Below are 12,076 nucleotides of genomic sequence, written 5' to 3'. Positions count from 1 at the left end.
CAGCCGGGTGTTGTGGCAGGCACCTGTAGTCCCAGCTACTCAGAAGGCTGAGGTAAGAGAATTGCTTGAACCTGGGAGGCAGAGGCTGCAGTGAGCCAAGATCATGACACTGAACTCCAGCCTGGGCAACAGAGTGAGAATTCACCTCAAAAAAAAAAAAAAAAAAAGAAAAAAAGAATTGACTAATCCCTGCTCTGAAGCCACATCCAAACAAAACTCTAAAAAGAAAGATTCAAGCAATTTATATCGTGCTATTTATATACAGATCTCCCTTGCACCTCTGTAGGTAATATTTAAATATTTTGCAACCTGATGGTTGGGGGTGGCTCAAAGCTCGGCATGGTGGCAGGTGCCTGTAGCCCTAGCTACTTAGGAGACTGAGGCAGGAGGATAACTTGAGCCCAGGAGTTCTAGTCCATTCCAGACAACATAACAAGACCCTGTTTCTTTCTTTCTTTTCTTTTCTTTCTTTTTTTTTTTTTTTTGAGATGGAGTTTCACTCTTGCTGTCCAGGCTGGAGTGTAACGGTACAGTCTCGGCTCACTGCAACCTCTGCCTCCTGGGTTCAAGTGATTCTCCTGCCTCAGCCTCCCAAGTAGCTGGGATTACAGGCGCACGCGACCACGCCCAGCTAATTGAGTATTTTTAGCAGAGATGGGGTTTCTCCATGTTGATCAGGCTGGTCTCGAACCCCCTACTTGAGGTGATCCACCCGCCTCAGCCTCCCAAAATTCTGGGATTACAGGTGTGAGCCACCGCATCCAGCAGACCCTGTTTCTTTAAAAAGAAAAGTTGGGGAGCTGTCAGGGAGCTCATTGATGAATTATTTTGGTGATAACAACTGCTATCAAAACACAACTATAGGCCGGGCGCGGTGGCTCAAGCCTGTAATCCCAGCACTTTGGGAGGCCGAGACGGGCAGATCACGAGGTCAGGAGATCGAGACCATCCTGGCTAACACGGTGAAACCCTGTCTCTACTAAAAAATACAAAAAACTAGCCGGGCAAGGTGGCGGGCGCCTGTAGTCCCAGCTACTCGGGAGGCTGAGGCAGGAGAATGGCGTAAACCCGGGAGGCGGAGCTTGGAGTGAGCTGAGATCCGGCCACTGCACTCCAGCCTGGGCGACAGAGCGAAACTCCGTCTCAAAAAAAAAAACAAACAAAAAAAACACACAACTATAAAATCCAAAATTATTCTATTCTCCTTACTTCCGGACTTATTTATCCAACTATCTCCTTCACCTCCACACCTCAACTTAAATGTAAACTTGAAAGAAATTATTAATTAATAATTTAATTATTTATTAATAATTAATGTTTTTGTTCTTAGATTGGCTTTCCTCTAACATCTCAACATTTGTCTTAAATTCTTACTTCATGATATGAGCACCAAATCTAAAGGGCTCTAGTATAGGAACTCTTTGAGATAAGAAACACATGTGTTTTTGAGAAACCACACAAAATGAAATAATTATCACAGTTGCAAAAACAAATATGCCCATGAACAAATAACAGTAAAAGATTAGAGGCTTTTGGTCACACTAGAGAGGATGTTAAATAAAATTATTCTGTTAATTCAATAAGGAAATATATAAACCTAATTCTAACGAACTTTTTATAAAATAAAAAAGAACCAATTGGAGTTCAGAGTGAAAAGTGGAAGTTTAGAAAGAGGTGAGGCCAACTACAGAACGTGCTCATCACATATCATCAAGGCTGATCCAATCACACCCCCTGCCTCCCCATTCCCCTTATTCCACTTAATTATTTCCCAGACCTTATACCTTCTTACATAATAAATATCTCTTACTTACTACACGTTTCCCCACCAGATTGAATGCTCCAGAATGCACGGGGCAGGGCACTGTCTTCTGCACTGCCCAGTTCCCGGCACCTGACTCACAGGTGCCAAATGACTGCAGGATTATGAGGTTGGAAGTAGTACATATTTCCTGAATACTTGCAGTGGTTCACAGCAATGAAAAATCTAAGATTTCTTCTCTACCTTTCAGGAACCTTAGAGAAAGCAGCAATACTGTCAGAGGTGTTTGAATGACAGCAACTCAATCTTAAATAGAAGCTGGGTAAAATGAGGCTGAGACCTACTGAGCTGCATTCCCAGATGGTTAAGGCACTCTAAGTCACAGGGTGACGGAGGAGGTCAGCATAAGATACAGGTCATAAAGACCTTGCTGATAAAACGGATTGCAGTAAGGAATCCAGCCAAACCCACTGAAACCAAGATGGCGATGAGAGTGACCTCTGGTCGTCCTCACTGCTACACTCCCACCAATGCCATGACAGTTTACAAATGCCATGGCAACATCAGGAAGTTACCCTATATGGTCTAAAAAGGGGAACCATAAAATAATCCACTCCTAGCCAGGTGCGGTGGCTCATACCTGTAATCTCAGCATTCTGGGATGCCAAGCTAGGTGGATCACCTTAGGTCAGGAGTTTGAGACCAGCCTGGCAATGTGGTAAAACCCCATCTCTACTAAAAATACAAAAACAAATTAGTTGGGTGTGGTGGTACGTACCTGTGATCCCAGCTACTCGGGAGGCTGAGGCAAGAGAATTGCTTGAACCCAGGAGGTGGAGGTTGCAATGAGCTGAGATCACACCACTGCACTCCAGCCTGGACTCCATCTCAAAAAAAAAAAAAAAAAAAAAAAAAAATAGTAAGAGAGGCTGGGTGTGGTGGCTCACAACTGTAATCCCAGCACGTTGGGAGGCTGAGGTGGGTGGATCACCTGAGGTCAGGAATTCGAGACCACCCTGTTCAACAAGGTGAAACTACATCTCTACTAAAAATACAAAAATTAGCTGGGCATGGTGGCAGGTGCCAGTAATCCCAGCTACTTGGGAGGCTGAGGCAGGAGAATCGCTTGAATCGGGGAGGCGGAGGTTGCAGTGACCCAAGACCACACCACTGTACTCCAGCCTGGGTAACGTGAGCGAAACTCCATCTCAAAAACAAAACAGTAAGAGAAAACTGAAGCTGAGACCTGCTCATTATATTTACTTTCCTAAAATAAAACAACATTATAAAAAACATTACTCAGTAATATACTTTAGTTGAAAGGGGAAAAAACAGACTTACCAAAATTTTTTGCAGAAAAGCTGATCCACCATCTTTCTTAATTTAGTGATTCTGGCATACCATTCTTCCTTTACTGTCGAAATCACAGGAATACAAGTTTTCTCAATTTAATGGGTTTAATAGCTTGGGTTATTAAATATTATTATTATAAAATAGGCAGTATTATTTTTTCTTTTCCTGTGACTAAAGTTATTTCTAAGATCCAGAATGTATTTATTACTGAAACAATGCTGACACACACTGCACAAAAAAGGAAGAACCATACATTCATTAAAGTGGGAAAAAGCAGAATTCAGTGTGCTCAAGAACCACTAGCGGGCCAGGCGCGGTGGCTCACGCCTGTAATCCTAGCACTTTGGAAGGCTGAGGTGGGCAGATCACCTGAGGTTGGGAGTTCGAGACCAGCCTGGCCAACATGGTGACACCCCCAACTCTACTACAAATATAAAAATTAGGCGGGCGTGATAGCAGGTGCCTGTAATCCCAGCTACTTGGGAGCCTGAGGCAGGAAGAATTGCTTGAACCTGGGAGGTGGAGGGTGCAATGAGTTGAGATCACACCACTGCACTCCAGTGTGGGCGACAGAGCAAAACTCCATCTCAAAAAACAACAACAACAACAACAACAAAAAACAGCTAGCAGGTGCCATTTGGTATGGGGAGACTATGCATATAATCTTGCAGCAATCCTTCCACACTAAACAGTGTGATTCCATTCTGTTTTGTCCCCACTCTACTCTAGAGCCAAAACAAGTAAGAAAATCAGTTATATTTCTATTTCTTTCAAAACACATCTAACAATTAAGAGACGATATGCATGGCTCCATATTCTAAAAGGAAACCTCTTATATCCTGGGTATCATGGACATTTGATGAATGTTTGCTCAGTTGTTTGGTGCAAGCTTCAGTAATAACCTGTTTAATGCATTATGCCAGATAAATCTTGCATCTCAAAAGTAGGAAAAATATTGTTCTTTTAGTTCTGTCTACCCATAAAAGCAACATTTACATGTATTTATAATGGGTTAATAAAAATAAAATGAGTTTACTGTTCTAGAGAGTATTAGAATTTTGACAACATGAATTCTCCTGTCCTGGCATATAATTAAAAGTTGGAAGAATATTATTTCATGTGGAAGATACCATTAAAAAAAATCAGTGTTAAGTGTTAAATAATTATTTTACATAATCTTCTAATCTGACTTAAGACTGAAGACTGGCCGGGCGCGGTGGCTCAAGTCTGTAATCCCAGCACTTTGGGAGGCCGAGACGGGCGGATCACAAGGTCAGGAGATCGTGACCATCCTGGCTAACACGGTGAAATCCCGTCTCTACTAAAAACCATACAAAAAATTAGCTGGGCGTGGTGGCGGGCGCCTGTAGTCCCAGCTACTCGGGAGGCTGAGGCAGGAGAATGGCGTAAACCCGGGAGGAGGAGCTTGCAGTGAGCTGGGATCCAGTCACTGCACTCCAGCCTGGGCGACAGAGCAAGACTCCATCTCAAAAAAAAAAAAAGACTGAAGACCTACCTCCTAAAGCTGGTTTATCAAGTTGTAAATCTTCATGTGTCGAACTCACAAGTTCATGACTGCAAGGTGAGAATAAATACTTAATATTCACTAGGCAATATTCAGCAAAGTAATATCCACTAGTACATATTTAACATGTAATCACCAAGGGTGGCTTTGGAAAGAAAAGACAGGCTGGGCACAGTGGCTCACAGCTGTAATCCCAACACTGACTGAGGCAGGCAGATCACAAGGTCAGGAGTTCGAGACCAGTCTGGCCAACATGGTGAAACCCCATCTCTACTAAAAATACAAAAATTAGCCAGGCATTGTGGCAGGTGCTTGTAATCCCAGCTACTCAGGAGGCTAAGCTAGGAGAATCACTTGAACTTGGGAGGCAGAGGTTATAGTGAGCTGAGATCACACCACTGCATTCCAGCATGGGCGACAAGAGCGAAACTCCAGCTGAAAAAAAAAAAGAAAAAGAAAAAGAAAAAAAGAAATGTCCCATTACTTTAAGGCAACGTAGATACAGCCAGAATTTCTACAGAAATCTGAACCACATTATAAAACTAAAAAAAAATACCAGCTAATATCATTTAAAACATATAGTACTAAATGGAACAGGTAATATTTTCATGGTTTTTTTTTTTTGTTTTTTTTTTGTTTTTTGTTTTTTGAGACAGAGTCTCGGAGTGCAATGCCACGATCTCGGCTCACTGCAACCTCTGCCTCCTGGGTTCAAGCAATTCTCCTGTTTCAGCCTTCGGAGTAGCTGGGACTACAGGCATCCACCACCATGCCTGACTAGTTTTTTTATTTTTAGTAGAGATGGTGTTTTCACCATATAGGTCAGGCTGGTCTTGAACTCCTGACCTCAGGTGATCCACCCACCTCGGCTTCCCAAAGTGCTGAGATTACAGGTGTGAGCTAACGCACCTGGCTGGAAAAGGTAAAATTTTCCAAACATAAACATTAGTGCAACTTTATTGGACTTAAAAAAATATTTTTTTTTAGTAAAAGAAGCAGAAGATTCTCCTGAACTGCATCATTTCAAAGCATTTATTTACTCATGATTAAAATAATACAACAGCTATAAAAAGTCAAGAGGTGGCCAGGTGCAGTGACTCATGCTTGTAACCCCAACACTTTGGGAGGCCAAGGCGGGTAGAGCACCTGAGGTCAGGAGTTTGAGACCAGCCTGGCCAACATGGTGAAACCCCGTCTCTACTAAAAATACAAAAATTAGCTGGGCATGGTGGCTCTCACCTGTAGTCCTAGCTACTAGGGAGGCTGAGGCGGGAGGATCGCTTGACCCTGAGAGGTGGAGGTTGCAGTGAGCTGTGATCACACCACTGCACTCCAGCCTGGGTGACAGAGCAAGACTCTGTCTCAAAGGAAAAAAACAAAAAGTCAAGAGCATAGGGAGTATTAAAATCAGACAGAACCAATGGTCTTTCATCTGAACAGCTCCATTTTTTTGCTATCATTATGTATTAAGGTCTATTTGCTAATAAACATTAATATTTGTACTAAAGTTTCAAGTGTACCACATAACACATTAGTGCTAACTTAGGTTTAATGTCCTTTGCTGTACACTATACTTGAATATTATACTTACATATCACAACAAAAGTATCTTTCTCTAAGGCAGTTAATATTAATACTGCTTTAAAATTATAAAATGTGGGCCGGGCGCGGTGACTCATGCCTGTAATCCCAGCACTTTGGGAGGCCGAGGCAGGTAGATCACAAGGTCAAGAGATCAAGACCATCCTGGTCAACATGGTGAAACCCTGTCTTTACTAAAGGTACAAAAATTACCTGCGCGCGGTGGCACATACCTGTAGTCCCAGCTACTCGGGAGGTTGAGGCAGGAGAGTCGCTTGAACCTGGGAGGTGGAGGTTGTGGTGAGCCGAGATTGTGCCACTGCACCCCAGCCAGAACAACAAAAGCAAAACTCCATCTCAAAAAAAAAAAAATTATGAAATGTGAAGATTGTTTTTATAATTTCACAACACCTGAATATTATTGTCTTTAAACTAAATAATAAATTACCATCACAACAAAAGCCCCACAATATAATCTGTTTCACTTTATAAAAAGCACTGACATTTATAAAATTGTCATAGTCAATTTACAAAACTGTAATAGCAAATTATTTTTACTCAGAATAGTACTAAATTAACAATATAACAAAAATATAGACCAGGTGTGGCTGGTCATGCCTGTAATCTTAGAACTTTGGGAGGCCGAGGCAGGTGGACCACTTGAGGTCAGGAGTTCGAGACGAGCCTGGCCAACATGGTGAAACCCTGTCTCCACAAAAATACAAAAATTAGCTGGGTGTGTTGATGCACGCCTGTAATCCCAGCTACTTGAGAGGATGAGGCAGCAGAATTGCCTGTAATCCCAACTATTTGGGAGGCTGAGGCAGGAGAATCGCTTGAACCTGGGAGGCGGAGGTTTCAGTGAGCTGAGATCGCGCCATTACACTGCAGTCTGGGCATCAGTGTGAGACTCTGTCTCAAAAAAAAAAAAAAAAAAAAAGATAAAAGTAGAGACAATAGGGGCATCTTGGTGAATACCGAATTTAACAAAGCAGATTAAGAGAAAAAATTAGTTTCAAAAAATAACATTCAATTAAATCCCTAAGATCCAGGGCTTTGCAATAAATATGTAAATAAATCCCCAATATCCATGCTGAAAGTTTAAAAGAAATACTAACGATAATTAAAGAAATACAACTTTTCCTCAGCTTTGCAGTAATCTAGAAACAAAGAATGTTTCTAATATTTAGACAGAAACTACAAAGCAACTTATAAGGAGAGACGTGTAAGGATGGCAGGATTCACCAGAAGCCCTGGGCTTGTCCACAGTACCCCCATGATAAACAATAACTCCATTGTGTAAATGCTTATGAACAAAGTATCACAGGACTTTTCCAATTTAAACATACCGTATTTTCTTTCAGACAATTCTTCTACTTATTTACATAGATCAGCGATATGATTATTCCATTTCTCTGAAAACAGAGCAAAAGTTGATTCTCAATAATATGTCCCTAGGTCAGAGCAGTACTAACATATGACTTATTTCCTACATTTTACATACTAACAGTCCATATCATTTTACTGCTTTTGGAAACATTTTTCCCTTTTTTGGTGGTTCTTAGAATTAGTTTAATGGGAGACTATAAGAGAAGTTTTAAAGTTTAGTACCTCTTTTTAACCTTTTAATTTCTGAAAAGCAGGAAGGCAGAAAAGATCAATCAAATTAAACACGACAACAGGGAGGCCACAATGAGGAGGTCTCCGGGGGTCTTTTAGCAAACTTCCTAAAACATGTCTCAGCTGTGTGGAAATAAGATTTTACAGTGGCTGGGTGGTGCAGCGCCCTGTAATCCTAGCACTTCGGGGAGCAGAGGTGGGCGGATCACTTTGACTCTGGGGCAACAAAGCCAAAAACCCCCCTCCCTCCCAACCCCTTGCTCCGCCCCCATCTCTCACCAAAATACAAAACTTAGCCGGACATGGTGGCAGGTGCCTGTAGTCCCAGCTATTCAGGAGGCTGAGGCAGGAGAATCACTTGAACCCAGGAGGCGGATATTGCAGTGAGCCAAGGCCACACCACTGCCAGCCTGGGTGACAGAGCAAGACTCCGTCTCAAAAAAGAAAAAGAGAGAGAGAGAAAAAAAAAAGGTTAAGTAAGAGGGACCCCAGACCTTAAAAATACAAGTTTAAGAGGGACCCTGACTGAGGGCGGTGGCTCATGCTGGGACATTGGGAGGGCGAGGCAGGCGGATCACGAAGTCAAGAGATCTAGACCATCCTGGCCAACATGGTGAAACCCCACCTCTACTGAAAATACAAAAAGTTAGCTGAGGGTGGTAGGTGTGCACCTGTAGTCCCAGCTACTAAGGAAGCTGAGGCAGGAGAATTGTGTGAACCCGGCAGGCGGAGGTTGCAGTGAGCCGAGGTAACGCCACTGCACTCTAGCTTGGGCAACAGAGCAAAACTCCATTGAGGCAAGATTTCTCTCTCAGGTCCAAGGGGTTCAATAACTGGGCCCCTAGGGAGGTGTGAGCCCCCTGAAACGATGCTAGGTTTTGTGTGGAGAGCGTGCACATGCGTTTCTGGGAAAATGGTCCACAGCTCTTTCTCAGCAGGCTCCACACAAAAACGGTTAGAACTCTTGCTACAGAGCCGTGGGAGCAGCTAGGTGAGGGGCCTGCCAAGGGCACTCTGGGGACTACCTGGGCAGTCTTGAGCCCACCTGGGTAGTCCTGAGCCCACTGTCGCCTAGGCAGGCTGCGCTGCTTGGCATTTGCAGAGCTGAGGGGATGGGGCATGCAGGGACTGTGAAATCGCCCTGAGATGACCCACAGTCCTCAGCTGGGAAGTGAGGGGTGTGTATCCTGCAGCATCCTCCATCCCTAGGGCCATGGGGCCAGGAGAACTGGCCCTTGCAGCAAGTGAAAAGCCTATTATTGACTCCCTCCCTGGCCATGTAGACAGTGAACCAAAGGCACTCATATCAAGTAAATGCCTTGGTCTCTGTGACCGAGGTGGCCAGTAGGCATTCCCAGGTGCAGGGAAGGTCCTGACACCAACATATGCACCTGGTCACCTGAGGAAAGAGAAAGGACTATCCAAGGGGATGGGGCTGAGCTGGGTGTGGAGTGGTCCTTATGGGTCTTGGTGAGCAGGACGGGGAGCAGCATGAGCCAGGCCTCAGGGCAGGACAACCAGGAGATGGCCTGGAAAAAGTGCTGGACCCACGAGGCTTCAAGGCTGTCCAGAGAGGGAGGCGGGATAGGCTGGAAGTTCCGAGGTCTGAAGATTGGCCCTGGCAGGCAGAAACCAGGTAAGATGGGCAGTTACCTGCATCCTGGGGGGCCAGATATATCCTTAGCCCAGAGTAGGCGCCAAGATTTCTGGCTCTGGGTGTGACCTCAGTCTGGGGAAAAGCCCCAACCCCCACCAGGACCACCTGCCCCCCAGAGTACTTCAGATGCTGAGCCCAAGCAGGGGCAGGAAGCTGGACTGATGCCTGTGGTATCCCAACAAAGTCCCTGCTTCCCCCAAGCTATGGGGCTAAAGGGGGATTACAGCCCAAACCCCATATGCTGGCTCTCAAACTAACACTGAGCCCTCAGTGCCCAAAGGGAGATTCAATCAGCACACTTTCCAGATGGAAAAATGACCTCAGAGAAGTGCAAGAGCCTTGCCCAATGCCCCAGACCAGGGCTCTAAGCCCAGAGTGTTCTTTTGTCACTGTGTCCAGAGGGCAGCAGCTACTCTGATGTACCCACCTGAGCCTGGCAACTTTCTCCAACTTTGGAAGCCCAGGAGCATGGCCCGTGTCCACAGATGCACCTGGCATGAGGCGCACCCAGAGGAACAGAGGCAGATGAGTTTCGCTTCCTCCACTGGATTGTGAGGGCCTCCAAGGAGACAAAGATCTGCTTGTGAAGGCAGCGGACAGTGAGCAACCTGGGGTGGTTTAACTCTAGATGGATCTGCAGTGCCTAGATGGGACCTGTCTCAGACACAGCTCAGTTCTGCAGGTCACTTGAGGCATGGAAAGGTCACAGCTACCAAGTGTAGGAGTCTGGATTCAAAGCCAACAGCATAACTCCAAAGTTTCTGCCCTAGCCCCTGGACCACCCACCTCTCGGAGTCACCCTTGCAAGCTCATCAGATGCTCAGGCCAGCAGCACAGCTGGCCAGGGCCAGGGAAACTTGGGGAACCTCAGAGGACCCCTAGGTATTCCAAACTAATCCTGGCACCACTGCCCCTCACCATCTTTCTTCCTGCATTAACCTTACCCCCTACACAGAGCCTGGGCCACTTAACTTGGCATCAAACAGATGCCTCAATAAATCAGTCAGTCTGATCTTCTTAAAAAAAAAAAAAAAGACTTAACAGATATACAGTTGCAAGTTAGAATACTAAAGAACATAAACATACAACAACTTAATGAACATATAAATTCAATATATAGCCAATCATTGTAACTATGACATAATAGAATATTAAAATACTATTTTCAAAATGTATACAAGCTTAATGATCTATTTATATCCAAAATATGAATCATCAACATAATTTGCCACTAATATCTCATTCAGTCCCTTCACAGGACACATGATCCACTAGGAGTTAACAGATAGCAGCTGACAGGCAGTGACACACAGCAAAAACGAAAATGAAGAGATGAAATAGTTTTGAAATAAATAAAGTTTTAAAGCTAAGAGAAACCATTGAATTACTAAGTCATTAGCACTAATTTTGAGCCAACTAACTAATTAATGTGAGATGAAACAATGTTCTATGCTTTGGTAAATTCAAACCATGTTTAAACAATGTCTATAATGCGACTTTCAAAAAGCTCCTGGCTTTACAAAGGTGAGATTATAATGTAGTAATACATGCTAAAGCATGTGCCCCTGCAGATGAGCATGTTGTAACTTTCATCAGCCACAAAGATAGTAATAAAATAGCATGGGTGAAATGTTGAGCACACGATAGATTTGCACTTCTCTTTCTTCCTCTACACAAACCCTTGCCCCAGCTAGGCGAATTCAGACACTCTACCCTAAAATACATTTAGCACATTCTACCCATCCTTCTGCTCATGCTGTTTCTCTGCCTCTTCCTCTCCACTTACTGAACTCTTACCAGTTCTTAGTGATTCTCACCATTATATGCTCCAGAAGGGAAGTATATAATACATATATTTTTGACAGTATATCCCTGGCCTCTGCCATAAATGTGCAATGATTATCACCAAATAGTTAATGAGCACCTTTAGACTTGTTTGAATGCTTAAGAAAAATGATAGAATTAAAAAGGACTGGCCAGGCATGGTGGCTCACGTCTTGGAATCCCAGCACTTTGGGAGGCCGAGGCGGGCAGATCACCTGAGTGCAAGAGTTAGAGACCAGCTTGGCCAACATGGCGAAAACCCGTCTCTACTAAAAATACAATAATTAGCCAGGCGTGGTGTCAGGTGCCTGTAATCCCAGGTACTCAGGAGGCTGAGGCAGGTGAATTGCTTGAATTCGGGAGGCGGAGGTTGCAGTGAGCCAAGATCATGCCACTGCATTCCAGCCTGGGTGACAAGAGCAAGACTCCGTCTCAAAAAAAAAAAAAAAAAAAATTGGGCATGATGGTGCACGCCAGTAATCCCAGCTACTGGGGAGGCTGAGGCAGGAGAATCACTTGAATCTGGGAGGTTGTAGTGAGCCAAGATTGTGCCGTTGCACTCCAGCTTGGGGGACAGAGTAAGACTCTGTCTCAAATAAAAAAATAAAACAGGGTCTTTGCTTCAGCCCCCTTATTCCACAGGAGGAAATCAAGACCCAAAAAAGAAATATGACTTAAAATGCTGGTTAGCAGGAGACAGGACTAGATTCGGGTCTCTTTGCCGTGTTGTTTCCTACAGGCCACACTAACTCAG

General features: G+C 44.2%; 2 long non-coding RNA genes across 3 annotated transcripts in view; both read right to left on the bottom strand.

Annotated features, from left to right (window-relative positions):
• Positions 1-4,830, bottom strand: part of LOC108536180 (uncharacterized) — a 53,296-nt gene extending 48,466 nt beyond the window's left edge. For both annotated transcript variants that reach the window (XR_001887441.1, XR_001887442.1), the window contains exons 1-2: positions 4,632-4,830; positions 3,104-3,176 (exon numbers count right to left, since the gene is read on the bottom strand). This is a non-coding gene — a long non-coding RNA (uncharacterized LOC108536180). The remainder of the gene's footprint in view (positions 1-3,103; positions 3,177-4,631) is intronic.
• A 1,712-nt stretch (positions 4,831-6,542) lies between these two features.
• LOC108536179 (uncharacterized) lies at positions 6,543-11,523 on the bottom strand. Its single transcript, XR_001887440.1, has 3 exons — positions 9,926-11,523; positions 7,571-7,636; positions 6,543-6,577 (listed from the first exon to the last, which is right to left on the bottom strand). It is a non-coding gene; the product is annotated as an uncharacterized LOC108536179 (long non-coding RNA).
• Positions 11,524-12,076: the final 553 nt, after the last annotated feature.

The sequence above is a fragment of the Rhinopithecus bieti genome, unplaced genomic scaffold, assembly GCF_001698545.2.
Source record: "Rhinopithecus bieti isolate Rb0 unplaced genomic scaffold, ASM169854v2 scaffold_13690, whole genome shotgun sequence".
NCBI classification, from domain to species: domain Eukaryota; kingdom Metazoa; phylum Chordata; class Mammalia; order Primates; family Cercopithecidae; genus Rhinopithecus; species Rhinopithecus bieti.
This window is presented reverse-complemented; position numbering and strand designations above follow the sequence as displayed.